Genomic DNA, 23,178 nt, shown 5'->3' on the forward strand with positions numbered 1-23,178 from the left:
TCACACAGACTATGGCTTCTATATGCTTGGCTATCATCTAGTGTGTTGCACTACTGTTTTGCATGTGCACAGCCCTGAGGGAAGGAAACTGTCTTAAGTGTTGACCTCAAAATCTCCAGATGAAAAGGCCTTGGACATGTCTTGGTTGTTAACTGTGTCAAAATCTATCAGCACTTTTTAGAAAGTTAATGTACCCCTTTCTAGTCTGTAGTTATAAATTAGTGTTGACCTTTATGTTGCTGTAATAGTAGTTAAGAAAATGTATTAGGAAGAAGTTCAGACCCTGCTTGGCATGATAAAATGTATGAGGCGTTTATACAGAATTGAGTAATACAAGCCTGCTGTAGCTGAGATGAATGTCTCATAATAGTGACTTTAGTAGTGCTCTTCATTACGGGATACAGGGAAGATTTAAGTTTACTTAGGTTACACAGTTTCATAGGTTATTCCTTTTAATGCTGAATTTTGCATTTTGTTTCCTAACCATTCACACTGGTATAATGCTGACAAGAAGTAACATAATTTCTGGGTTTACATAAATGTCTCTCATTTTGACTGTATGCAGTTATGTAAGTGGATTCTTTTTATAGTTTCAAAAATTAGTATCTTTTTAAGAAGAAAATTAGCATTTCTTTATTTGGGATTACAGCAGTGAAATAACTGTTAACATTAGGAGCATATTCCATGTTTATATGGTGTGACAAATTTGTGTTTTAAAAGTCTGACATTCACAAAGGTACATCTCTGAAATAACTGTACACGGAGATGAAACTACACATTTGAAACATTGTATGTTATGTAGTCCTATCTTTCCTACATTCTTCACCTCTGGGTTCGGAGCCGAATGTCGGCTCCGACTCGGCCTATTTACTAGCTCGAAAGTCTTTGATTGGCTGGGCTAAGATGGTATCCCACAATACATTACCCCACATTCCCAGATCTTGTTTGCCGCTTGTAGAGCTCGGACATAGTCTTGACTTGGCTGTGGCTAAGTATTGCTAAAAAAAAAAAAAAAAAAAAAAACTCTTTCTTGTGAAAATTTTGGCTAATTGTTCTTATACAAATAGAGTTGTTCATAGTGTTGTTGCTGCGTTATTTTTTGTAGGTTGCGAGTGTTTTTGTGTGTGGTATCCCTTTATTCCTCCGGGCTAGGCCCGTTTGAGTTAGAGGACCTAGTCCTACTTGTGGTGTTTGTCTGGCTGTCTTAGGTGCGTTTTACTTAATTTAAGTTGAGAACCGTTTTCTTTAGAGGTTCTCCCCTGTGCTTGGTTGTTGGTTATACTTGTTCTTCTGTTTCTGTGTTAGCAGTTTCCTGCCTTTTGTCAGTAGTGGCTGCTACAATTGTTGGCTTGGCATGTCTAAGGAACAAAAAGAGCATAAGCCCTCGGGCTTTAAAAAGTGTACAAAGTGTGCCTATAAAATGTCATCACAGACGGACATTTGGTTTGTGTTTACTGTCTTGGAGTCATCCACCTTCAGGAGTCGTGCAGTTCCTGCCACGCCTTTAATCCTCGGGTGCTTCAAGAGAGGAAAAACAAATTGATCCTAAAGGGACTGCTAAAACCGTCCTTTGAGGAGGATTTAGGTTTGGCTCCCAGCTCCCAGTCGAAGTCTAAATCCTCCAAATCGAAGAAAAGGTCTCCGGCTCCATCTATTACTTTGGAGCCACCTTGTAAAATTACCATTGTCGAGTCTGTTTCCTCGGCTCCACCGGCATCGGGGCCACAGGAGGTAGCATCCATCTTGGTGCCTCGGTTGCGAAGACACTGGTCACGGTAATGGCCTTGGAAGGCGGTCGGTCCTCAGATTCAGGAGGTCCCGCCTTCGAGGCTATGCGGAGCGCGCTGGCTAGGTCAGCTACTTCTCTCGGATCGGGTCTTCCATCCCCCACAACACCGGCGAGAGCTTCTGACACCCACCTATCCTTGGATAGCAGAACGCCAGGGCCTAAGGATACCCCCACGAGCGGTCCCCTTCTTTCTGAGGAGCCGTCAGAGCCTGTGCCTGAGGAATCCCCCAGAAAGAAATTGTGCAAGAGGAAGCACGCAGACTCCTAGGACGAGTCCCTCACTTCCGATACTGACCTCGAGGAATCGGAGGGGTCCCCTAAGTCTTCCTCTGAGGACGTTTCCTTCTCCAATATCCTGGAGATCTTGAAACAAAGAGGAGACTGGCCCTCCAAAACCCCCTCCAAGGAGGAGTCAGTATTCCTTAAGGCCTTTGGTGCTCAGCCCTCCACCTCCTGGGTGTCTCCACCCTTCGACGAGCTCCTGGACCTTATTTGTCGGAGGGTGTGGGAGACTCCTGACTCCGTGGAGCCTGTTCCTCGACGCCCCAACAAATTTTTGTCTGCTCCCCAAGGGAAAGAATTTTTAACAAAGGGAGTCCCGGTAGATGCTATGGTGGTGGCAGCTGCCACACAGAAGGAAGTGGCTGAGTCTTCCTCTTCGGTCCATCCTCCTAACAAGGAATCTAGGACTATGGATTGGTACGGGAAGCGTACCCTGTCTTCAGCGACCTTTACCTTGCTGTCACTGAATTATTTGTCTCATTTCACGCAGCTCCAGAGAGGTCTCCTTAAGGAGTTAGGAGATAGTCTAACAGGTAACGTGTCTGAGGCAGTGGCTCAGACTGTCAACACTCAGCTCTCTACCCTCAACTCCATGGCTAACTCGTCCATGCGACTGATTTCGTATGCGGCCGAGGGAGCTAGTAGGCCGGCTAGCTCAGGGGTGGCCCTCAGGAGGCAAGCCTGGCTACGCCTGTGTCAATTTGCAGAGACCTTTAAGTCGTCCTTTACTGATGCCCCCTTTAATGGTTCCTCCTTGTTCGGGACCAAAGTGAAGGACACCCTCATCAGGTGCGAGCAAGAGGGAAAGACCTTGTCTGCCGTAAGAGTCTGTTTTTCCCTCCCATCAAGACCTTATCCCAAGGCTCAGTGAGGGGGAAAGATGTGGTTCAAGAAATCACAAAGGCCTTTTCCTGCTGCACAGGGTGAGACCCCCTTCCGAGGCAGGGGAGGGGGGTCGTATTCAAGGAGAAGTTGCCCCAGAGGCAGAGGGGGCCTCCGCAATTCTGGGGACCACAATTCCTTTCGTGGTTCCCCATACTCTCATTCCTGAGGGTGTGCCCAACTGCGCTTCTCTGGAGCCAGTAGGGGGTCAAATTTCCTGGTATCCGGAAGCCTGGGTCAACATCACACAGGACTGATGGGTATTAGGGATAATCGCCGGAGGTTACACCATCCCATTCTGTTCCGCACCCCCTCCCGTCCAACGGATCCCAGACGTTCCACCCAGTCAAAGGGATCAAGCAGCATCAGAGGTTTCTCAGCTGCTATAAAAAGGAGTCATCCAACAAGTCCCCTCAGACCAGATCGGATTAGGGACTTACTCAAGATTCTTTTTGGTGCCGAAAAGAACGGGGGACCTGAGACCCATTTTGGATCTCAGCCAACTCAGTCATTATGTATGCAAGTCCAAATTCTGGATGGTCACGCTACAATCGATTCTCCCATTGTTGGGAAAAGAAGTATGGATGTGCTCCATTGACCTGAAGGATGCTTACTACCACATCAAAATGGACAGAGCATCCAGATGTCATCTACGCTTCCGGGTGGGAGCCAGGCATTTCCAGTTTCGAGCCCTGCCCTTTGGTCTCACCACAGCCCCCAGGGTGTTCACCAAGTGCATGGCAGTGGTGATGGCTCACTTGAGACGTCAAGGATTCCAGGTGTTTCCTTACCTGAACGACTGGCTCCTATCCGCCCCCACCAAGCATCTACTTCTTCAAAACAGAGATATTACCATTGATCTTTGTCACTGGTTAGGCATTACAATAAACTGGAAAAAATCTGCCTTGCTACCCTCACAGCCTGTCTCGTTTATAGGAGCAGAGTTGGACACTATTCGGTTGAGAGCATTCCTACCTATGGAGAGGATCATAGGGTTGCAACGACAGGTTCGTACGATGATGCCTCTGACACATGTGAGGGCAAGACTAGTTCTTCAGTTACTGGGGACAATGGCGTCCACTATCATGATGGTCCCGTTAACGAGGTTACATATGAGGATCCTACAATGGCTCCTATTCGCCCAATGGTCCTTCCAAAGATTACCTCTATCCCATCCTATCTTAATCACAGGCAAATGCAAGCAGGACCTCAGTTGGTGGCTATGCACCAACAACTTAGTTGTAGGGAAACCCTTTGTTCCACACAGCCCGGTAGTCACAGTGACCACGGACACCTCCCGAATAGTGTGTGTGTGTGTGTGTGGGGGGGGGCATTTTCTCGGCAGGATGGTCCAAGGCATGTGGCAGGAGCACGAGATAGACTTGCACATAAATGTCCTGGAGATGAGGCCAATGCTCCTAGTGTTGCAGGCACTTCAGGACGTCCTCCCTCTAGGGACTATTGCGATACACTCAGACATGTCAGTAGTGTGGTATCTCAACAAGCAAGGAGGAACCAGATCATACCCCGTATGCAGAGAGGCCATGAGAGTGTGGAATTGGGCGATATCTTCCCAACGGGGCTTGATGGCAACCGACATCCCGGGGAAAACAAACGTGATTGCAGACAGGCTAAGCAGAGTGATCCTCATGCCTTACGAGTGGTTCCTGAACCGCCGGGTGGCGAACAGCATATTCAGCAAATGGGGTCAGCCTTGCAGTGATCTGTTTGCCAGTCCCCTCAATGCGAAATGCAGCAGCTACTTCTCGCTGATTCCCCCCATTGGGGAAATCTCCAAGGGACGCTCTTGCTCACAATTGGCCCTCGGGTCTGCTTGTATGCTTTCCCTCCGTTTCCCCTTATCTCGAGGGTGATTCAGAAAGCGCTGTCCTTGGGAAGCAGATTGATTCTGATCGCGTCACACTGGCCTCGGCAAGTATGGTTCCCCTTCCTTCAACCCTACATGGTGGATGCTCCTTGGACTCTGGACCCTCATCCAGACTTGCTGACACATATGTCGGGACAGCTCCACGCCTCCCTGGAGACCCTCCGACTGACCGCCTGGCTACTCCACTTCCATCCGTAGTCAGGTGTCACGATTTTTCTCCAGACGTGGTCCATATTCTTTCGTCTTCTCATAAACCATCCACTAGGAAGATCTACTCTAGCAAGTGGAAAAGGTTTTCGATATGGGCCCATTCCAAAGGCATCGACCCCTACACAGCCCCCATTGATTCTGTTTTGGAATTTCTGTCTCACCTATTCTACCAAGGGTCTGCCTCAGCCACCATCAAAGTTCAGGTGGCGGCTATTGCAAATTTTCATATGGCTTATGAACCTAGCTTAATGGCACACAGGCTGTGTAAAGCATTCCTAAAAGGCACTCTTCTCCTTCGTCCCCCTGTATCTCAACCTGTTATGCCCTGGGACCTCAATTTTGTTCTGCAGGCTCTCACCCTCCCACCCTTCGAGCCTGCGGCTTCCTGCAGTTTAAAATTTCTTACATGGAAATCTGCCTTTTTGATAGCTATCACATCGGCTAGACGAGTCTCAGAACTCCAGGCCCTATCAATCAAGCCCCCATATTTGATATTCCATAAAGATAGAGTCTCTCTCAGACCAAATCCGTCCTTTCTTCCCAAAGTGGCTTCCTTATCTAATATTAATCAGTCCATAGAGCTGCCAGTCTTCTTCCCCAACTTCTCCAATAAGGCAGAGTACCAGTTTCATCTGTTGGATATTCATAGGCAACTACGCGCTTTTATCTACACAGGACTAAAGATTGGCGGAAGTCAGACCAGCTTTTCGTTTCGTTTTCAGAGAATCGCTGGGGTTCTGCGGTATCCAAGGTCACCATCTCTAGGTGGATAGATGGTTGCGTCTCCTTTGTTTATCATGCAGGGGGAAAGAGCCTGCCCTTCCCAGTCAGAGCACACTCTACCAGAGCAGTTTCCACTTCCACAGCCTTTCAGGCTAGGTTATCGATGGATGATATTTGTGCGGCTGCAACATGGGCTTCTCCTCACATGTTTGTTTCCCATTACAAATTGGATGTGGTGTCCAGGGGCAGATCATCTTTTGGCTCCACAGTGCACAGGAGTATTTTCCATTGAGCCACCCAGGATGTAGGTGCTAGGGACGCTATCCCACAGGTGAAGAATGTAGGCGAGATAGGACTACATAACATCAGTAAGTTATGTACTCACCATAACGTTGGATGTATGTAGTCCATCTCGCCTCACATTCTTCATTACCCCCCCACCGTCCCCCACACCTGGAGGATTTGGAGGATCACCTTGTATTTCTGATATTACAGAGTCCCTTTGGATAATTTGTTGGACCTATTTGTTATGGGTGTATGTGTGGTTTGGGCGATGGATACTATATTTCTGTTGGCAGCAAACTCGATCTGGGAATGTGGGGCAATGTATTGTGGGATACCATCTTAGCCCAGCCAATCAAAGACTTTCGAGCTAGTAAATCAAAGACTTTCGAGCTAGTAAGTAGGCCGAGCCGGAGCCGACATTCGGCTCCGAACCCGAGTACCTTAAGGACTCGTACATAAGATAGAAGAGGTCACTTAAGGTTGATCATTTGTGAACTGAGGGGGTGGAGCTAGGAACAAAACCTTCTATTTAAGGGGTAAAAGAAAACATTTCAGGGCTTTATTGGAAAGGCTCACCCAGACTGCTACACTTTGCTGTGAGGGAAAGGTTGGTTTGCTTTTTATTTGTTGTATTTTGTATTGGTTTATTGCCTTTTTATATATTGAGTGCTGTGATTTGTTTTCTTTACCTTGTGTTTGCGTGTGTTCTGCCTTTAACTGCAGATTAAAACTTCAAAAGACACCACAGCTCTGTTTCTTGTGAGTCAGGCAGAAATTTTTCCCCACTCCCCCACCCTGTCACTGTCTTGTTCTTAAGTACCACTGTCTTTTTCTAGCTGCCTGCCTCTTATGTTAATTTGGCCATATATCTCATTTCCTCTCTGCTTTCACTGGCTTGTGTGAGTAAGCACAAAATTATCATTTTGTGAAATCACTCCCCTTCAACTATTTAAATTTATTGGCCATTTTACTGAATTCCATAGTACAAAAGTGATCACCCCCTTTCAATCTATCCTGCTGTTTTAAAAATATTGACTCTCCACTAAAATTTAACTTTTTAGACAGGTAAAACTTAAGTTACCTACTTTCACGTCTTAACTTCTCTAGTGCACACTGCAGTGTTTAGGATAAACCATTGTTTTTCATCTTACCTTTAAGCATCCCTGTGACTAGCACTTGCTCTAATACCTGCTGGAAAGCACTAGGAAGCTTTAAACTCATACAAGCACTCAGCTCTCCTTATTAATAAGGAGAAACTAAGCATAAGCACTAAACAGCCAATAATTGCAAAGTACCTTGCTAAGGTAAGGGAAAACAGCTCCTGTACTTTATATAAAAAAAAAAAAAAAAAAAAAAAAAAACACCAAACCAGGCATGTCCAAGGGTCAGCTTCCATTGATTTCTCCTGTCCACCTGGTTAATCTGGGCATACTGGGACAATGCAGCAATTGCCTCATGTACACAGACAACCCTCTCCTCCTACCACCCAACACTACAACCTGTGAGAGATGCACTTACATAGCCAAACTGGAAGCAACACTCTCTCCACCCAAGATTGTGCTGGATAGTCAAGAGGAGATGGTTAACACCTGCACTAAACTCACACCAACAGAACACCCTCACATAGAAACACTAAATCCACGTATGTGAAGGCCCTTAACTGTAACCAGCCCAAGCAACAAGGACCTCCGAAGGTGAAACGCAAACAAACACCAATCACAACCGAAGTGCCACATAGCTCACAACACCAGTGTGCCACCCAGCAACAGCCCCTAAGGCAAGACAACGTACCTAACACTTTAGTCATAGGTGACTCTATATTCAGGCACACTGATGTCCCACTCACCAGGCTGAATAAGGAGAAAATTACAGTGAGCTGCCTGTCTGGTGCCAGGATCTGCCACATAACTCATGCACTCAAGTCACCCCACAACAAGTACAAATATGACTCTGTCATTGTCCATGTTGGAGTGAATGACTTAAGATGTACCTCCCTGGACTACATGAAAAGAGACATGGAAGATCATGTGGCCCAGGCAGGTATGACCCTAGCCCTGAGTAGCATCCTTCCTTCGCCCAGAATGATACCACAATGTTGTTGTTGTTTGTCTTTTGGCTTTTCCCGGTTAGGGGTCGCCACAGCGGAACTCCGGTCTGCTAATGATTGGCAGTAGATTTTCACGAACGCCGAGCTGCCAGCTCGACGTTCAATCTTCAAAGAAGGCACACCCATTTACGCATGTAACTTCAACAATTGGCTAAGCTTCTGGTGTCATTCAGAGGGAATCCAGTATCTGTCTGCCTGGGATGACATGATCGACAGAACACGATGCTTTGCCAGAGATGGTCTGCACCTGTCACCCCTGGGATTCAGGTTACTGGCTAAGGCTCTTGCCACCCCTATAGTGCCTTTTTTAGGCAAAGTTCAAAGGACAAAACCACCACCGTAACAGGTACAAGCATGCAAAATCTGAAGGTAATGCTACTCAATGCTAGAAATCTAAACCTCAAAATGCACTCTCTCAAGGCACTCCTAAAAATGGAGAACATCGATATCTGTGCAGTAACTGAGACCTGGTTCAAGGCTCCAGAGAGCACCCCAGCAATACCAGGCTACAACTCTTACCACACTTTTCAGCTACTAAACCAGGATCAAAACACTAAAGGTGGAGGAGTGTCCATATTCACCAAGGATATTCACACCACCAGGTTAGATGCCCAACACAATGCATCTGAAATTCAACAGGTGAAACTAACACTAGGTAAGACTGCAATCCAAATTGTAGTTTGCTACAAGTCCCCCACCATTCCCCAAGATTCTCACTACACCTTTCTAAACATACTGGAAATATTAATATACAACCAAACACCCTAATACTGGGTGATTTCAACTACCCTGCCATTAACTGGGAAAACTACTCGTGCACCAAACCTTTGCCCAACAGTTCTTGGAATTCATAAATTCCAATGCCCTGGATCATCTAATCCATAGTACCACCAAGGGTTCCAATATCCTAGACCCGGTCATTACCAACATGGGAAATCGATGCTCCACACCTATGGTCACCCCCTCGTTGGTCAGGTCAGACCATAAGCTAATCACCCTTATCATCCACATCCCACCTCCACCCCCCAGTAAGGAAACCTCCATAAAAAACTTCTCCAAGGCCAACTTCATACTACTCAAGTCAGAAGTTACAAACTTCATGACACCCATGCAGACGGGAACTGAAAGTTCGACTGCTGAATCCTACACTAAGGCACTGTACGAGCACATCCACTCATACATGAATTGTGCCATCCCAAATAGAACCAAGATGCTCTCCTCCAAAAAAAAGGAAGCCAATCTAGCAGTCCCCTGCCATAAACAAACTTTACAACAAAAGGAAAAAACTGTTGCAGAAAAGCGGAAAATCCCAGGATGCAAAAAACTCCCTTACCAGCCTCAGTAAGAGGCTGAGATCCCTCATAAAATCCTCCAAAGCTAGTTATGAAAATAAAATTCCGAAAGATTCCAAAGACAACCACAAGGCATTCTATAACTATGTCAAGAATCTAAATGGCAATGCTCAGATCTGCTCTGAGCTACAACAGAATGGCATTAAATATACTGATCCCAAGGATATTGCCAGTATCCTGGCAGATCTATTCAGTGCCAGCTTCACCCCCCTCTCACCACCTAAATGGCCCATCTCAATACTGGAAGATTGCCAAATTCTGGTAATAACGGCCACACAGGTAAAAAACGCCCTCTCCAAAGCTAAGAATACAGCATCCATGGGACCAGATGACATCCCAGGCAGTGTACTACATGAACTACAGAATGAACTGGCACCTCACCTAAGTGTCATGTTTAATCATACCATCACCTCAGACTTCATGCCCACTGAGTGGCTCACAGCTACAGTTATCCCACTCCACAAGGGGGCATCTACCTTGGATCCCGGGAACAACAAAAACAAAAAAAATCTTGCTTTTTTCCCACTTTTCTGAGATTTAAAAAAGTTCAAGTTACAGGCTTGCTGTTCTTGAACTGTTTTGTAAGTTTCTGTGAGGCCATTTTTGCTTAGGCTAAAGGAAAGTCTCTCTGTTAATCAGTGGCAGTGATAAACATTGAGCTGCTTCCCTGCCCCCGTGGGAGTGGTTACTGACTTGAAACTGTAGTTTTATTGGCCAAAAGGGGTCATTTCCAAAACTCCTTCATCTTCCTCTCTTAAAACCTAGTTGCCTCGTGGTTTTGGCGTCTTTTCAGGCTTGTTGGCTGTTGGTGAAGCACCCACCAAGAGGAGAAAACACTGAGAGAAGAAAGGAGCCACTTTTGAGATTTTAAGTATTTTTCCTCTGTTTATTTGATAAGTTTTTCTGCATAGCTGCCTAGTTTGAGCATTTTCTGGCTTGTTAAACTTGATTTCTGCATTAGTAGCTGTATTTAGAGCCCCCTGCTATAAAGCACGCTTTGGCGGGCTTTTCTGGCATTAGAGAACTTAGCATAGCTCCTCATGGTCCCCTGCAGAGTTCCTAAGGCAGCAGAGAGCAGAAAAAGCGACTTTCCTGATTCTAAGTATTTTTAAGCATTTTTATTGCTTTTTTCAACCTTTTGTGCATTTCCACTGTTTCTGCATATATTATTGTGTTATTACCTGTTTTCTCTGTTTTTCTGAGCTTAATTTGTTGACTGCACTTCTTAGCTTAAGTTTTGCTTATAAGTTAACCTACAGGCTAATACACTCAAGTGTACTAGCCTTTGATAGCATTAGTCGAAAAACCAAGCATTTACTGTATTTTCTGTCTGTGTGTGTAAAAAAACTAAAAAAAAACCCCAAAAATACTTCTGCTTTCCTAACTTTCCTAGCTAGTTGTTCCAGTGATCAGATTTTGCTGATCCCTGGGCTTTGTATTTGGTTCCTGTGTTCCTCCATTTTCTTGTGTGGCCAGAGGGAAGTTTCTTTACTCACCAGTGAGAGTGGGGAGTACTGAGCTGCCTGTTTGTCCTCAGAGGAGTGGTTAGAGACAGTAACTGGTAATTCATTGGCCATTTTGGGTCATTTCCTGTTTTTTCCAGCCCCCTGCTATAAAGCACGCTTTAGTGCGGAGTTGCCACAGGAGCCCACAAGAGCAGCGGCGGTTAATCAAGGTTAAACTATTGCTACCTAAAGTCCACTCTTCAAATTTTTCCTTAAAACAGCCTTCCTTGAACTGTACTGCTGATCTAACCAGCGTATTCTATATCTAAAAAGCTCAGCTCTACTTGATTCCTAAGTAGAATATTCTCTATTTGTAAAGCCTAGCACTTGCTCCTAAAGTACTTTTTTACTTGATATAGCACTTTTATTATACATAGTACCCCACCAGCCAAAAACCCCTTTCGATCACCCACATCCCCCGGAGTCTTTTAAAGTCCTTGTCTATTCCTTCTAGCATGTCGAGGGATCAGTTGCTAGTGTCCTCTCCTGCTCAGCTGGTGAATCTGGGAATATTGAGGCAATGTTACAATTGCCTCATGTACACTGACAACCCTCTCCTCCTCCCACATAACACAAATACTTGCGAGAGATGCAGCTATTTAGCCAAACTGGAGGCTGAGCTCTCTCAACTAAGGACTGGCAAGACCAGACAGGAGGAGAAGGCAACTACACACACCACAAAACCAGTCTCACATAAAGCTATCACAACAATGAATCAAACACATAAACACACAAAGTCATACTCGGAGGCTCTGAGCAAACATTTACCTAAACAGCAGAGGCCTCCAAAGCAGACATCCAAGCAACTGCCACCTCATGACACCACAGGCAACACATAAAACACAAAATCAGTGTGCAAAGCAGTCACAGCCCTTAAGGCCAAATACAACACCAAACATACTTGTCATAGGTGACTCCATAGTCAGACACACTGACGTCCCACTCACCAGGCTGAACAAGGAGAGAGTCACAGTAAGCTGCCTATCGGGCGCTAGAATCCACCACATAACCCAAGCACTCGGGTCACTCCACAGCAAGTACAAATATGACACAGTCATTGTCCATGCTGGTGTGAACGACCTGAGACGTACCTCCCTGGACTACATGAAAAGAGACATAGAGGAGCACTCTGATTATGTAGCCCAGGCAGGTATGACCCTGACCCTGAGCAGTATCCTTCCCTCACCAAGAATGATGCCACAACATAGAGACAAGATGATCAGCTTTAACAATTGGCTTAATTTCTGGTGTCATTCAAAGGGGATCCAGTGTCTGTCTGCCTGGGATGACAAGCTTGACAAGCCACGCTGCTTTGCAAGAGACGGCTTGCACCTGTCACCCCTGGGATTCCGGATATTGGCTAAGGCTTGGCTAAGGCTCTTGCCACCCCCATAGTGCCTTTTTTAGGCAAGGCTCAAATTCTAAACCTACCACCCTAGAAAACAAAAATGGGAAGAAACTAAGGGTAATGCTGCTCAATGCCAGAAATGCACGCTCTCGAGGCCCTTCTCAGTATGGAGATCATTGATGTCTGTGCTGTGACTGAAACCTGGTTCAAGGCTCCTGAGAACACCCCGGCACTATCAGGTTTTACCTCATATCATGCGTTCCGGCCCCAAAACCCGGACCACACCACAAAAGGAGGGGGTGTATCCATATTCATCAAGGATACCCACACCTCCAGGTTGGTGGCAACGCACGAAGCATCGGAAACCATCCAGGTGCAATTAACCATAGGCAAAACTGCTCTACAATTTGTAGCATGCTGCAGGCCACCCTCTCAAACTCAGGAACCCCACACAGCCTTCCTGAAGACACTGGAGGGTATAAATGTATCTCCAAACACCATTATATTGGGTGACTTCAACTACCCGAATATAGACTGGGAACATTACTCAAGCCCCAACTTTCTAGCCCAAAGGTTCCTGGAGTTCATAAATTCAGATGCCATGGAACAACTAGTCACCGTTCCCACAAGAGGAGAAAATATACTAGATCTCATCATCATCACAAACATGGGGACAAAATGCTCCACACCGGAAGTATATCCCTCATTGGTGAGATCAGATCACAAACTTATCTCACCGGAAATCCACATCCCGCCCCCACCCCAAACAAAAAAGACCACAGTGAAGAACTTCTCTAAAGCAAACTTCACACTACTCAAGACTGGTGTGGTATCCTTCAAAGCCCCCGAGCCAGTGGAAACCACAACCCAAGCTGCGGAAGCCCTTACAAATGCTTTCTACGAACACCTCCAGGACTGCATGGATCAGGCAATCCCTAATAAAACCAAGACTCTTTCCACCAAGGGCAAACGTCCAATCTGGTGGACCCCAGCCATAAACAAACTTTACAATAAGAGGAGAAAGCTGTTACATGATAGAGCAAAATCCATAAAAGAAGACACCCTTGATCATTATTAGTAAAAAAATACGAGCACTCATAAAATCATCCAAGGCCAAATTTGAAAGAAAAATTGCAATAGATTCAAAAGACAATCATAAGGCCTTCTTCAGCTATGTTAGAAACCTGGGTGGAAACTCCCAGATATGCGCAGAATTAGTCCAAAATGATACAAAAATCACTGAACCCACAGACATTGCCAACATACTGACAGACAGGTTCAGTGCAAACTTCACCCCCCTCTCCCCCCCAAAAGGAGAGATAACTATCCCAGCAGAGTGTAGCCTCCCAGACATCTCTAATGCGCAGGTGAAAGCTGCTCTCTCTAAAGCTAAAAGCACAACATCAATGGGACCGGATGGTGTCCCCGGCTGTGTGCTACACGAACTCAACGAGGAACTAAACCCGCATATAAGGTAGCTGTTTAATCTTAGCCTTACCACAGGATACGTGCCCAAGGAGTGGCGTACGGCAACTGTGGTCCCACTCCACAAAGGCGGTACCTCTACGGACCCTGGAAATTACCGCCCCATAAGCTTAACAAGCCTGGTCTGCAAAGCTATGAAGAGGATCATAATGGAACTCATAAACAAAGACATAGGGGACTTGCAGACATTGGACCCGACCCAGTTTGGCTTTGTCAAGGGCAGATCATGCCTTTTGAACTTGGTCGACTTCTTCGAAACAGTCACCAAGGCCATTGATGAGGGAAAGGCAGTCCATACAGCCTACCTTGACCTTGCAAAAGCTTTCGACACAATACCCCACTCGGGTATTGTAGAGAAACTTACCAGCTTAAATGTAAACCCATATGTCACAAGATGGGTTGCAAACTGGCTAAAGGACAGAACCCACAGGGTTAGAGTTGCTGGCGCCATGTCAGACTCCAAGCCGGTCACAAGTGGGGTCCCACAGGGCTCAGTCCTTGGCCCCTGTTGTTCGGCATCTACTTCTCAGAAGTACAGGCAAACATAGGAGGACTATGGCTGACAAAGTTTGCAGATGACTGCAAACTGGGCCATAGTGGAAAGTACATCGGACACACATATCCTTCAGAGGGGTCTCATGGAAATTGATAACTGGTGCCAGAGCCATGACCTGAAGTTAAATGCCAAAAAATGTATAGTCATACCCTTCGGGAAAAACAAGGTAACCCCAAGCTACCATATAGGTGGCAATCCATTAAGCACAGAAGAGGTTATCAGGGACCTGGGGACCCAGGTTGACAGTGGCCTTTCTTTTGACACTCACGTTGCTAAAGTGGTTAGAAAGACCTTCTACATTGCCCACCTGATCATGAAGGGATTCACATCCAGATCAAGTGAGGTCATTGTTCCCCTGTACTCTTCACTTATCAGACCAATGATCGAGTACAATGCCCCATTCGGGATGTATCTCACCCGACACCTGCAGCAATTGGAGAGACCCCAAAAGTTCCTCACCAAAAGGATAAAGGGACTCCAAAATCTGTCATATGCTGCCAGACTGAAGAAACTCCAGCTCTATTCAGTCGCATACCACCTGCTCAGAGGTGATCTGTGCCTGACATACAAGGCCATGTCCAACCCGGAATTAATGGACATGCTCCACCTCAAAAAATCCAAATCTACCAGATCCACTAGAGCAAGCGACTTAAACCTTAGCACGGATATAAATAGGACATGCTGGAGGGATAGATTTGTCACCCAGAGACTCCCTATGCTGTGGAATAAAATCCCAGTCCATGTGAGGCAGAGCACCTCGATGGCTCTGTTCAAGAGAAATCTTGACCGGTGGATGGGAGATCGTAGGTTTACCCCGGGAATCATCTCTGTGTCACTGCTGGACAGAGGCACAACAAACTAATGGGCACAGTATTTTTTAACATAAGGGGTGGCGTAAGCCACAAAACTTTGGGCTAGGCTTATAAATGCCTTAGGGCAGATAGGTTCATAGGTTTATACTAGGCTATCAGTCTGATGAGCCTGATCTGCAAGGCCATGGAACGCATTATCATGGAACTTATAAACAAAGACATTGGCAACCTTAAAACACTGGACCCCACCCAGTTTGGGTTCGTGAAGGGCCAATCTTGTCTCCTAAACTTTATTGACTTCTTCGACTCGGTCTCCAGAACTGTGGACGAGGGTAAGGCAGTCCACACAACCTATCTGTACTTCGCCAAGGCCTTTGACACCATCCCCCACTCTGGAATCACAGATAAACTTACTAAGCTGGGCATTAATCCCTGTGTCACTCGATGGGTTGCCAACTGGCTTACGGACAGAACCCACACTGTAAAAGTAGCTGACTCCAAATTCAGCTGCAGACAAGTGACAAGTGGAGTACCTCAGGGTTCAGTCCTGGGACCTCTCTTGTTTGGCATCTACTTCTCTGAAGTACAGGCCAACACTAAGGGACTCTGGCTAACAAAGTTTGCAGATGACTGCAAACTGGGAGCCATTATTGAATCCCCAAATTATGTGGATACTCTACAAAAGGGCCTTACAGAAACAGATGCTTGGTGCCAGAGCCATGGGCTCAAGCTCAATGCCAAGAAATGCATAGTTATCCCCTTTGGGAAAAAACATGTACCCGTGAATTATTACATAGGTGGCAGTACACTAAACACCGAAAGTGTGATAAGAGACTTGGGGACACAGGTGGACAGTGGTCTCCCCTTCAATAACCACATCACCACAACAGTGAGGAAATCCTTCTATGTGGCACACCTCATCACTAAGGGCTTTTCATCCAGAAAAAAGGAGGTCATTGTCCCACTGTAGTCATCCCTCATTAGACCCATTATAGAATACAATGCCCCATTTGGTATGTACCTCTCAAGACATCTACAACAACTGGAGAGGCCGCAGAAATACCTCACTAAAAGAATCACAGGCCTAAAGCAGATGCCGTATGCTGACCGCCTTAAAAAACTCCAGCTATACTCTGTCGCATATTGTCTACTCCGAGGCAATCTCTGCTTAACATACAAGGCCACGTCAAACCCAGAGCTGTTGGACATGCTACACTTAAAGAAATCCCAATCACTCAGAGCCACACAGTCCAGGGATCTAAATCTTATCACAATAAACAAAACATGCTGGAGGGATAGGTTCCTGACCCAGAGACTCCCCAGTCTCTGGAATAGACTGCCCATACATGTCAAGCAGAGCGCCTCTTTGGCCCTCTTCAAAAGGAACCTTGATGATTGGATGGGAGAAAGGAAATTCACCCCAGGGATCATGTCAGTCACCCTGCTAGACAGGGGTCCAGAGAAGTAAATAGTGTGGGAAGAAATAGTCAGGGAATTGTTATGGCTAGGCTTGTATAGACCCTAGGGCCGATAGCCTTGTACTAACCTATGAACCTCTTTCCTTCAGCTTACACAGAAGCTCTTTTATGTAGGTTAAAAGTTGAAACAACAGCTCATTGAAAACATCAGAACTTGCAATGATAAAAGGGCAACCTGATTTTATTTTTGTGGTATTTGTTTAAGTAGCGGAGTCATTCAGTTGAAATAAGCAATGCCCTCCCTGCTAACCCCATAAAGATAATATAACATAACACAGGGACCTCATTGAATGTCTGGTGATGGAAATGAGTCATACTTCTATCCTCTTCTTTACCGTTACATATAAAATAAGATGTTCCCTTCCTGTTGGGATGTGTAAGAATTGGCAAGCTGACGAGTTTATAAGGAATAAGGGCATTACCTCATTTTGGTTGCTATCTTTAAGCAGGCATCTTTTTATGGAGAACTCTTGGGAGCTTCACAGAAAATCAGAACAAGGTGTTCTAGCATTTGCTGTGTATAGCTGGCAGTGGGTGAAAACTTGATGCCATTCTTGTTTTGCCCTAAAGGAATGGTCACACCCTAAATACAACTTCTCCTTATTTTGGCACATGTTTAATTCTTGCAAAATGATCCTTGTGCTGTTACATTTAAAAAAAATGTATTTGGGTTTGCATAAAATGTTTCAATAACTTATTTATGACTTGTTTTCTTGAATGTTATTACCCTTTACATTTAAGATACTTGGCCCAAGAAAAAACCCTAAGCAAGCTGTTTTTGAAACATTGCATGTGAAGTTGTTCAATCTCGCCGTTCATTCTTTACTGATGGATTCAGAGTTGATCCCTCGGCTCCGATACAGCCAATTGCAGAGCTTGAGGTTTTGAAATATCTCGAGGCCAAGTCCCTATCCCACGATGCACCTGGAATTACCCCAGATCTAGTTTGCCGCTGCAACAGATCGGAGGTTCTGATTTAGCTTGGGCCAGTTAAGCTGTTTTTTCATTACTATCTTATTCAAAATATTTGCTATTTAGTATAGTTAGATAGTTAGGATTGTTGATAAAGCTCTTATAGCTTTTCAGTGTGTTTTCCCTTCCCATTTGCTTTTCTTAATAAATTTCTAGTTGGCCTCTTTTAGGCCTGGTTTAGTAGTAGTTTTCTCTACTTGGTGTGGGTATGTCTAGCCTTCTGCATATTTAGATAAAGCTTAGTTCTTGTTACTGTTGAAGTTACAGTAAACATTGGTTTATTTAGATAAGGTTGTTGTTTCTTAGCAGCTATCTCCTTTTGCATAGTCTGCTTGTGGGATATCACATTTATACTTGTTATGTTGTGTCTGTGTGTGATTTAGCCTGATTTTATTTAAGGCTTGTGTGCAGATTTATTATTTTGTGATTTAGCCTGCAATTTTTCCAGGCTTCTGTGAATAATTACTATTGATTTTTTTTTTGTGGTAACAGTAATTTTTTCTGACATTAATATGGCTGACCAAGATAAGCACCCTAAGTCTGGCTTCAAAAGTCCCCGAAGTGTGGCCAAAAGATGTCTGTTACAGACAGCCACTTTAATTGTGTTTACTATCTAGGGGCTCTGCATTTGCAAGACAGTTGTTCCATTTGTCATTCCTTCTCCTCAAGGGTTCTGCAGGAAAGGAAGAGGAAACTTATCGATAGAGGGTTGCTTAAGCCTTCGTTCCAGGAAGCTTTGAGTGACCAGGATGGATCCAGCAAGTCCTCAAAGTCTTCCAAGACATCGGACTCCAAGAAATAAAAAAAGTCTTAGACATCAGCTCCACTGCCATCGGAGCCGACAGTCTTTACTTTTTGGAGCCAGTCCCCAGTCTTGGAACTGGTGTCCGAAGCGCCAAAGAGTCCAATTCTCTAGTCGGTACCACCTTCGGTACGCTTCTCTCGATCATCTATCAGCCTGTTGGATCTGGATGTGGATCATGTAGCACCGAAGCTGTTATTGGCTCTGGCATTAGCAAAAATGTTTTCGGCTTCGACCCGGATGGCTTCGGAGCCGAAGACCATTACACCCACTCTAACTATTCCTCCTCTGAGCCATGCTAGTCCTTCGGAGCCGGAGGAGGCAGACCTGATGTTAGTGGAATCCTCGGAGCCGATGCCTGCTCCATTGTCTTCGGCTCTGTGTACTCTGACATCCTTGGTGCTGATCGAGGACTCTAGGAGCCGACACTCTCTCTGGTCGGGTCTGGGGAGGACAGTCGGACCGACTTGTCGGTTCCAACTTTGCCTCTTGGGGCCTCGGCTCGGATGAGCTCTGCTCCTACCTTGGGCTCTGAGCCCACTGTTCCAGTGCCGGGGGTGTCGATGGTTTCTTCAGATCCGTCGGCTCCCTCGCATCGGAGCAGAGGTGCTTTCAATGCCATGAGGAGAGTCCTGTCTCCTAGGACATCCTTGACCTCAGGTCTACCTTCCTCCTCCCCTAAAGTCCCTGTGTCTGCTTCTGCCTTGCACGTCCTGGCCAAGCGTAGAGACCCAGAACCTCAGGAAGCCCCATTGGGTGGCCCCTGCTCTTCCGAGCCCTTACCAGAAACTCCCACTGATGAGGTTTCCAGGAAGGGATTGTGCAAGAGGAAACACCTAGTCTCCCCACAGGAATCTCTAACATCGGATACTGACTTAGATGAGTCAGAAGGGTCCCCACGGTCCCCCTCTGAGGATATCTCCTTCGCTGAGATACTTGAGATCCTTAGGCAGAGGGGTGACTGGCAGTCCAAAAGCCCTACTGAGGATGAGTCAGTTCTCCTGAAGGCTTTTGGGTCTCAGCCCTCCACCTCTTGGGTGTCACTGCCGTTCGATGAGCTGATGCAGCTGGTCCCTCGAAGGGCGTGGGAGTCTCTGGGTACTATGGAGCCTGTCCCTAGGAGACCTAATAAATTCATTTCTGCCCCCCTCGACAAAACATTCTTAGCAAAAGGTGTTCCGGTTGATGCCATGGTGGTGGCGGCAGCCATCAAAAAGGAAATGTCTGAGACTTCCTTGTCTATCCATCCTCCTAACAGAGACTCCAGGATTATGGATAGATATGGGAAGCGCATGTTTAGTTCAGCAACCTTTGTTCTCCATTCGCTGAACTATTTAACCCATTTTACTAGGTTGCAAAGAGATCTCCTTAAGGAGTTAGGAGATTCTCTTCAGGGTACAGTAGCTGCAGGAGCATCTGACAAAGTTGCTGCCCAGCTTGCTACCCTCAATTCTGTTGTCAACTCATCCATGCGCCTCATCTTTTATGCAGCTGATGGTACGAGTAGGGCAGCAGGAACAGGAGTTGCTCTTAGGAGACATTCCTTGATGAGCTTGTGTTCCTTCGCAGAGACTTTCAAGTCATCCCTTTTCGGGCCTAAAGTGAAGGAAACCTTAACCAGGTGTGAACAGGACAGAAAGACTCTGTCTGCCGTTGGGGTCCATTTTTCCACCCCTGCCCGACCCTACCCTAATGGTCAAGGAGTAGGAAAAATGTTCCGAAAAGCCTAAGGAGCCTTTCAGGACACGAGGTGAACCCCCCTCCAGGGGCAGAGGAGTGGGCAATAATGGAAGACGCCGCCCTCATGGCAGAGGGTGTCCGCAACACCAGGGCGACAGAGAGCACTTCTCTGGGAAGCCCTACCAGCGCTCCTGAAAGGAGGCCCGACTGTCCTGCTCTGGAGGCAGTCAGGAGTCACTTATCTTTGTATCCAGACGCCTGGCTCAAAATAACAAAAGACAGCTGGGTACAAAGTATCATTTCCAGAGGATACTTCGTCACATTCGCCACACCCCCTCCAATCATAAGAAAAATCCCGGACATTCCACTCAGTTACAGGGAACAGGCAACAATAGAGGTCCAAACGTTGCTAAGAAAAAGAGTCATCCAACCAGTCCCAGCAGACCAGGGATCCGGAACTTACTCAAGATTCTTTTTGGTTTCAAAGAAGACGGGTGACTGGAAACCCATACTGGACCTCAGCAGACTGAACCGGTACGTAAAGAAAGAGAAGTTTCGATGGTCACACTTCAGTCTATACTTCCCTTCTTAGGGAAGGACAATTGGATGTGCTTGATAGATCTACCACATAAAAATGGCCAGACCATCCAGGGATCACCTGCGCTTCTGGCTGGGAGCGAATCATTACCAGTTTCAAACCCTGCCCTTTGCTCTCACTACAGCCCCTAGAGTGTTCCTCAAATGCATGGCAGTGGTCACGGCTCACCTGAGTCGTCTAAGATTCCAGGTGTTTCTGTACCTGGACGATTGGCTCCTTACTACCACCACCAGGCATCAACTCATTCAGGCCAGACAGTTCACTCTCTTACTCTGCAATCATCTGGGCATTACAGTCAACTCAGAAAAATCTGCCTTGTCGCCATCGCAGCATATTGTTTTTATCGGGACAGAGTTGGATACCACCACCACCACACAAAGGCTTCCAATAGAAAGAGTCTTTCTTCTTCGTCAACATGTCAGCATTTTGATATCAAAAGACAGAGCACCAGCATCAGAAGTTCTGAAATTATTAGGCATGATGGCAGTAGCAATTCTAGCCATACCACTAGCTCGTATGCACATGTGGATTTTACAGTGGCTGTTGTTCACTCAGTGGTCTTACCAAGAGCTCCCCATGACTCACATTATAATGATCACAAATTCTTGCAAGAAAGACCTTCAGTGGTGGTTGACCTCACTTCATGTCACGATAGGGCACCCATTTGTGCTACCCCTTCCAGCAGCCACAGTAACCACGGACGCTTCCCTGATGGGGGGTGGCATTTTCAGGGAAAGACTGCCCAAGGCACATGGACTGATCAAATGACATCTGCATATTAATGTCCTGGAGATGAGAACAGTACTTTTGGCATTGCAGTACTTTCAGGACTCTCTTCCTTTGGGTATGATTGCGATTCAGACAGACATGTCGGTGGTCTGGTATCTGAACAAACAAGGAGGAACCAGGTCTTTCCCTTTTTGTCGTGAGGCTCCCAGAGTTTGGCAGTGGGCTATTTCCAGCCAGCGCTTTCTATTGGCAACTCACATCCCGGGAAGATCCAGTGTGATAGCAGACAAACTGAGCTGGGCAATCTTATTGCCCCACGAGTGGTCCCTCAAGAAAGAAATAGCGGACAGGATATTCTGCAGGTGGGGCCAGCTTTGCTGTGACCTTTTTGCCAGTCACATGAGCACGAAATGCAGAAGCTACTTTGCCCTGATTTCCCCCTCCGGGAGAAACCCCAAGGGACGCACTTGTACACGATTGGCCTCCAGGTCTCCTCTATGCATTTCCCCCAATCCCATTGATTCCCAAGATTCTACAGAAAGCAAAAACCCTGGGAAGGACCGTCATTCTAATAGCCCCTCATTGGCCTCATCAGATTTGGTTCCCCTTCCTTCGACTTCATCTTTTGGAGAATCCTTTGATTCTGGGCCCAGTTCCAGACCTTCTGACTCACCCATCGGGGGATCTTCATCCTTCTCTGCAGTCCCTGAAGCTCACAGCTTGGCTGCTCCAATTCCCATCATAGCCAGGTTCCATAACCTTTCCAATGAGACAAAACAGATCTTTTTGTCTTCTTGTAAATCTACTAGAAAGCTATATCTTAGCAAATGGAAAAAAATTTCTATATGGGCCTCTAATAATAATATTGATCCTTATCAAGCCCCTGTAGCCTCCATCTTAGAGTTCTTGACTATGATTTAAAAAAAAGGAGCTACAGCAGCAGCAGCAGTTCAGGTTCAATTGGCTGCTGTTTCTAATTTTCATCTTGGATTTGAAGGATTGAATATCATGTCTCACAAGTTATTCAAAGCCTTTCTCAAAGGGTCTTTTCATATTAGGCCACCTGTAAAATCTCCCTATTCTCCATGTAATCTAAATTGTATGTTTTCCCACATAATTCTACCCCCTTTTGAACCAGCTTCATCTTGTGATCTCAGATTTTTGTCTTGGAAGACCATCTTTCTGGTAGCTATTACTTCTGCCCGAAGAGTGTCGGAGCTTCAGGCTTTATCCCTCAAGCCTCCATATTTGATATTCCATGCTGAAACAAATCCCTCACTCTTGGCCAAAGTTTGCACTGAAACCAATCTCAACCAAGTTATTGATTTGCCAGTCTTCTTCCCCAACCATTTTAACAATTTAGAGTATATGCTGCACAAACTTGATGTTCACAGCTCAGATTTTATTTGGATAGGACAAAAGATTTCAGAAAAACAGACCAGCTTTTTGTTTCATTTTATGACTCCAGGAAGGGGAGACCAGTGGCTAAAACAACTCTGTCTAAATGGTTATCTGACTGTATCACCTTTGCCTATTCAGCTGCCAATATGCCTTTGCAACGCAAGATTAAAGCTCACTCAACCAGAGCAGTTTCTACATCATCTTCCTTTTCTGCCAGACTTCCCATTGATAACATTTGTGCAGCAGCCACTTGGTCAAAACCTCATACCTTTATCACTCGTTACAAAGTTGACA

The 23,178-nt window shown here is 45.9% G+C and overlaps 1 protein-coding gene across 5 annotated transcripts in view; it reads left to right on the forward strand.

The window, feature by feature from the left end:
- MFN1 (mitofusin 1) overlaps positions 1-23,178 on the forward strand; it is a 1,379,005-nt gene that overhangs the window by 53,643 nt on the left and 1,302,184 nt on the right. The window lies entirely within an intron of this gene.

The sequence above is a fragment of the Protopterus annectens genome, chromosome 4.part1 (genome assembly GCF_019279795.1).
Source record: "Protopterus annectens isolate FY-2018-M chromosome 4.part1, PAN1.0, whole genome shotgun sequence".
Classification (NCBI taxonomy): domain Eukaryota; kingdom Metazoa; phylum Chordata; order Ceratodontiformes; family Protopteridae; genus Protopterus; species Protopterus annectens.